Raw genomic sequence first — 6403 nt, forward strand, 5'->3', positions numbered from 1 at the left:
AGAGGCCAGCCCAGAAGTCATGGCAACTGATTTTTGGGACTTCAACAGCGTCATCTTATAGATTGTCCCTACAGACACAGAACAGTCAATAGCGTATTAGGCCGATGGTTTAAAGTCATTGGAAACGGTGCTGATGAAAATAAAAAGGGGAGGGGAGCCAAGAAAATTACACCGAGGACTTTTTTTCCATCACAACAACACACCTGCTCATTCTTTGAGGAAGGCAAGGGCTGACCTCATCCACCCTACAGCCCTGCTGTCGACTCTTCCGGTTTCTCTCCACACCACCCCCACTCCCAACTGAAGGAGCCCTAAAAAGGAACACAATTTGAATCTCACGAGAAGGCTTAGACTTCCGTTTTGACATGGTGTAAATGGAAGGGTACAGAATTCTTTGGGGGAAATGTTAGAGAGAAGAGGTGCCCCCTTCAGAAGCATACACCCAGATGGAAAATTTGTTTAAAATATTCACTTTACGGTTTGGCATTTTGGTTTAATAAAGGCGCCGGCGATTTTGTAGCAACACTGGCTTGCCCTGGGATGATGAGTCTAGGTTCCTTGAGGATTGGGCCACACAACTGATCTTTCTGCTCATCAATTTTGACTGGTTGGAAATGTTACACACTGCTGCCAAGTCTGCCAAGAGTTCCCTCCCCTCCTATGAAGGCGACGGCGCAGATGTGTCTGGCATGCACAGCAAAGTTGAGCTTTGGTGATGTTCTACTAAAGCATAACTAGAACTGTTCTTCTTCTTGTACTTTTTGCTATAAATGTTCTTATGCCCAAGGAGTCATAAGGAAGTTTGCAGGAGTTTTCTTCCAATGCAAGCCTTTTATTATTATTATTTTCTTTAAAAAATTTTATTGGGGGCTCTTACAGCTCTTATCACAATCCATACATATATCCATTGTGTCAAACACATCTGTACATATGTTGTCATCATCTTTTTCAAAACATTTTCTTTCTACTTGAGCCCCTGGCATCAGCTCCTCATTTTCCCCCTCCCTCTCCCATCCTCTCTCCCTCAAGTACCCCTGATAATTTATATTTTTTTTTTTTAGTGTCTTACACCAACTGCTGTCTCCCTTCACCCACTTTTCTGCTATCCATCCCCCTGGGAGGGGGGCCATACATCGATCATTGTGATCGGTTCCCCTTACTCCCCACACCCTACCCTTACTCTCCTAGTATTGTTGCTCCCCTTATTGGTCCTGAGGTGTTTTTTTTTTTTCATTTTATTATTATTTGTTAAATCATTTTATTGGGGGCTCGTACAACTCTTATCACAATCCATATATCCATCCATTGTGTCAAGCACATCTGTACATTTGTTGCCGCCACCATTCTCAAAACATTTGCTTTCCCCTTAAACCCTTGGTATCAGCTCCTCGTATGCCTTTTATTAATGGCTAACAAGATCCGAGCCTTCTTGGGAAGAAGTTACACATTGCTTTATAATACCCTGGGAAGGTAAAACTTCTGCTCACCTTGAATTAAACGACTATGTTAATCAGGCAGATCCTTCACCGAGAACACTTCCTTGTTGTGGATCAGATACCTGCAATCGTCTCCTGGTTCTCAGCCAGCTCTGCTATCCATTGGACAAGCTCCCCCCAGCATTGACTCTGATAGGCATGTTTTGCACTTCAGCGCCTTCATCACACCCTCCGCATTGCCCTGTCATATATCATAAAACCTCTACTGCCATCTCACTCTCTCTTGACTTTTACAGCCCTTACAGCTGTTGAACCCGTGACCTTAACCCAGGAGAGAGTGTGCTCAGGGTGAAAGAAGTGTATTCTGGGCACGATTCACTTTCTCACGTACTGACTTCGTTTCTATTATTCCAGAGGAATGCAGACATTTTGTCTGCTGGGACAGGGAAAACAGCATGGTACTGTATCATTAACACACCCTGGCTGAACCGTAGTAGATAAGTAGGGCAACTTATCAGGCCTCGCCAAGGCTGAACACGCTCACACCACCCTTAGCAAACAGGATGGCTTTCATATTTTCCTCCTCTTCGCCAGGGCACCAGGAGCTCTGGTGACAATAGTGCGTTATGTGTTGGGTTACTGACCTTAAGGTCAGCAGTTCAAAACCACTAGTTGCTCTCAGAGAATGAGGAGGCTCTCTGCTCCCCTAAAGAGCCACTGTCTTGGAGAGCCAAAGGGGCAGTTGTACCCTGCCCTGTAGACTTGCTAAGAGTCGGAATTGAGGAGCTGGCAGGGAGTGTGACTTGGTAACCTGGTGTCAGTAGGTGAAGGTCAACCAGGTTTTGGCCCAGCTGTCCTGGAACAAGTTTAACATTTCAAAATGTTGTTAATGTCTTAGAAATGCAGCCCAATTTTTGAAACTGCATCTGTTTTCTGCACCATCAGAAGAGGCATTTACTTTCAGGACTGCTTGTGTTTCATTTCCCCTTAGCCGATTCCCCGCACACATCTCATTCAGCCTGACTGGAAACGAACCATGGGCTGTTGTGCAGAAAAACCTCTAAGACCCCTCTCCCCAGGGAGGGGGCATGTGGATCCAGTGCCTCCAATCACTGCCCTGTTCTTGTTGGGATTTGGACAGATTTGCCTAGAATCTTCCATCCATTTAATTGGATTTGGGGGTAGAAAAAGAGAGGGAGGGTGTGAGCCAAGAGATGCTTCCTATGACTGGTTACAGTAGAGTCCGCGGCCTATCCAAGAAGCAGTGGTGTGGAAATCATAAAACAAAAGGGCTGAGCTTTATGACTGGAAACAGTGGGTCTTCATTTAGATAAAGTCCCTCTGAAAGCACTTCCCTGTGCCCATTCTTAACCGCTGTGGCATTAGGGATGCAAGGGGGGCGGGCACCTTTCAGTAATTTAATCTAATGGCCTCAGCCCAGGTGGCCCTGAAACCCGGGGAACACACTGGAACGCAGAAGGGCTGCCTGGACAACGCCGGAGAGAATTTCTCTCTTGCCACCTGAGCCCAGTCTCGGAAACTCACTGCCTCCTGCGTTCGGCCGAACAAAGCCCAGGCTAACAGCCTCTGGTGGAGGATTTTCTCATGGAAGCTGAGACCCAGTGGGCCACGCACGCGGACAACAGTGAGCACCTGGTGAAGCAAACAGAAGTCCCGCTTCTCACTCACACAGAAAGGCATCAGATTGGGCCAGGGATGACAAAATGAACTGGTTGGTTTTCCCTGCTTTGCCCTGAATACAAAGGAACGATGACAGCCTTGTTCTGGGATGACACTCACATTTCTGTTAGGACCTACACCATCAGTAAGGGAGAGAGGGGAAATTCCTCTCTGGAATCACTCCTACCGCCTTCCTCTCTTTTAAAACCACTTTCTACAGAAGGAATCTTTGTGCTCCCACAGAGTGGGAGAAAGCAGTATCACTAGGTAGGCACAGAATTCTTGCTCTCAGTCACCGCTCGCGAATGTCTGAATGTCGCCGGGAAGCATGTTGGGAAACATGGCTCTCGTTTGACCCTGCCTATAGACACGGGGCGACATCGTGCTGGGAAAGGAGAGGAAGCACCTCCAGGGGCCTGCAGGGGAACAGGTAGCACTTCTTTCTGTCGCACACAATGGTGGCACTGAGAGTTAAACCGACTCCCAAAAACAACACTGGCATTTAAAATGCTGCGACCCTTTGAATAAAAAATGCACTTAAAAATTATTGATACACTTGCAAATGTGGAAAATAACTTACAAGGACAATCAAAGCAGCATTATTTGTTATGTCCCAAGAGTGCAAGCAATCTAAACGGTCATCAACAGGGGACTAATTAAATTACTGTACACGTATACCATGGAATATAAGGGAATCATCCAATAAAATGGGGAATTTCTCTAAATGTTGACAAAGGAAGTACAAACTAAACTAACGTGGACAGATGGCTAGAATCTCTGAAGGGATATAAAAATTGGTTCTCTGGGAAGGGGGTTCTGGACAAGCATCAGAGAGAGAGAGAGAGGCAGAGACAGAGAAGAGACGAATTTTCACTATCTGCCTTTTTGTACCTTTTGACTTTGTTACATGTGTATTTATTACCTTAACAAAATTTAAACTAATTATATGAATAAGTAAAATCTAAGAAAACACAAAAGTCTGATGGATATAAATAAGACGGTCTCTGAAATAAATGATTATGTAAAGAAATAGAATGGAGTACAAGTTTAAAGCCTGGGCTCAGTCCTTGTATCTTGCAATGGACAGTGGAACCCTTGATTTTTTTTAAGTCTTTAATTAATCTTATAAGGAGACCCTAGTGGTGCTGTGGGTTAGGTGTTGGGTTGCTAATGACCAGGTTGGTGGTTCAAATCCACTTGAGGAGGAGGCTGTCTACTCCCATGAAGCTATATAGTCTAAGAAACCCTAGAGAGGTGCACTGTGAGTCAAAACAGGTGCTCTTTTTCTTTTAAACAAAAAATTTAATTTGTTTTTTGTTGTTGTTTTATTTTTAATAGGCGCTCTTGTGGTGCAGTGGTTACAAGTTGGGCTGGAAACCACAAGGTCAGCAATTCGAAACCAACAGCTGCCCCATGGGAGAAAGACAAGGCTCTCTACCCCCATAAGGAGTTAGTGTCTTGGACACCCACAGGGGCAGTTTCATTCTGTCCTCGATGGTCGCTTTGCGTTAATGGCAGTGAATTAGTGGACACTGTCAGGAGGAGGAAGCCCAGCTAATGTAGCGGCGATGTGCTGGGCTGAGGTCGGCATGGTTGGCAGATTGAAACCACCGGCAGCTCTGGGAGTGAAGACTGGGCTTTCTACTCCTGTAAACAGTTATAGTCTTAGAAAACCATGGCGGCTGGTGTCGCTGCTGAGTCAGCATGGACTAGATGGCAGCGCGTTTGGTTTGGTCAGGAGGAAGAAGTGTAGAACCATCTCTGACAGCTTAGGGGTCATCCTCCCCACATTATTTTCGGCACCAGTGCCTCCAGGCTGCGTGATGCTTCTCAGATCCAGGAGGTCCTCACCGGTCCTCTGAGGGCCATAGGATTATACGCATTTGACCACAATACGTAAAAATAGAATGGGCTTTTTATCTCGTTTGTGAGCTCTTTTAACCACAGGGCCAAATAAATTCCTGGGTATAATAGACATGGAAGAACCCCACTTAGTTTCACTGGTGAAATGCAGAAAAGAGAAATGGAATTATTTTGAAGATAACAAAAGTTGTGATAACAGGAGGCATGGCAACCATATGGGATTTTGTGATACAAAGGTCTAATTGCATAACTGAGTCCACCAGCATTTAGGGAAAACATCCGAGCCGCTTTAGGTAGAGAGCTTTCTTTTAGGACTTAGCTTGAGGTATTATGAGCATGCTTTCCTTCTCCGTTACACTGAAAAATTTGAATGTAGGGTTGGTCTTTTTTTGTTTTTTTTTTTGTATCCTTGGTGCCAAATACATAATGAGCATTTTAAAAATGGTCTTCAAATTGAATTAAAAAACAAAAGTTTGAAAACCAGTTGGTTAAAATAGTTCTTAAGTTTTCCTGAGCTAAGGACCCTGGCCACAGAAAAGGAAACAAATCTATTATAAAAAGAAAAATCAAGAAAATGGTTTTTACACCAAAACAAACAGACTTTGAAGGCACTGAAGAGAGAAGGCTGGGCTGTGGGGGTTCAGGGAAGAAAAAGAAGGGAGGAGGTGAGAGGGACAAATGGAATACAGACACACACACTAGGGGTGAGGGTGGGGGTTGTTCTGGGATACAGTCAGTGTTCTGTTTCTTGACTTGGGTGGAAGGACCTGGGTAGCGTATATCCTCGCGTATAAGCCGAGTTTTCCAGCACATTTTTAATGCAGTTTTTGTGGTTAAAATTAGGTGCCTCAGCTGATACTCAGGTTGGCTTATACTGGAGTACATATGATATTTACTTTCTACAAATGAATTGAGCTATACAACTTTGTATATATGTATGTTTGGTTAAGTATTTGTTTTCCACAATTAAGGAAAAATTAATTCAGGGCAAGCATGGTACATTTTTTTCACCTGCCTCTTGCACAAACCCTGCTATTCCAAGCGAAACCACTGCCATCAAGTTGATTCTGAGTTACAGTGAGCAGAACTGCTCCGAGACAGGAGCGCTGTATGGGAGTAAACAGCCTCATCTTTCTCCCGACAAACAGCTGGTGGTTTTGAACTGTTGTCCTTGCAGTTAGCAGCCCAATGTACAACTCCCTACGCCACCAGGGCTCCTCCTGATCTTGCCTAAAGTCTGACACGTACTGACCCTGTGTACAACAGAACAAAGCAACACCTGGTCTGGCCATCCTCACAGACCCGCTAAGGAACCAGAAATGGACACTGAGAAATTCAGATTCTTTTTAGAAATTGCTTTAACAATTCCTAAATCTAGAATATAGAATCAGAGAAAGAAGTGGGAAATCTTTTGGAAACATTCT

Source organism: Echinops telfairi, unplaced genomic scaffold (assembly GCF_000313985.2).
Source record: "Echinops telfairi isolate 266 unplaced genomic scaffold, ASM31398v2 ScPeMD7_7469;HRSCAF=8507_1, whole genome shotgun sequence".
Lineage (NCBI taxonomy): Eukaryota > Metazoa > Chordata > Mammalia > Afrosoricida > Tenrecidae > Echinops > Echinops telfairi.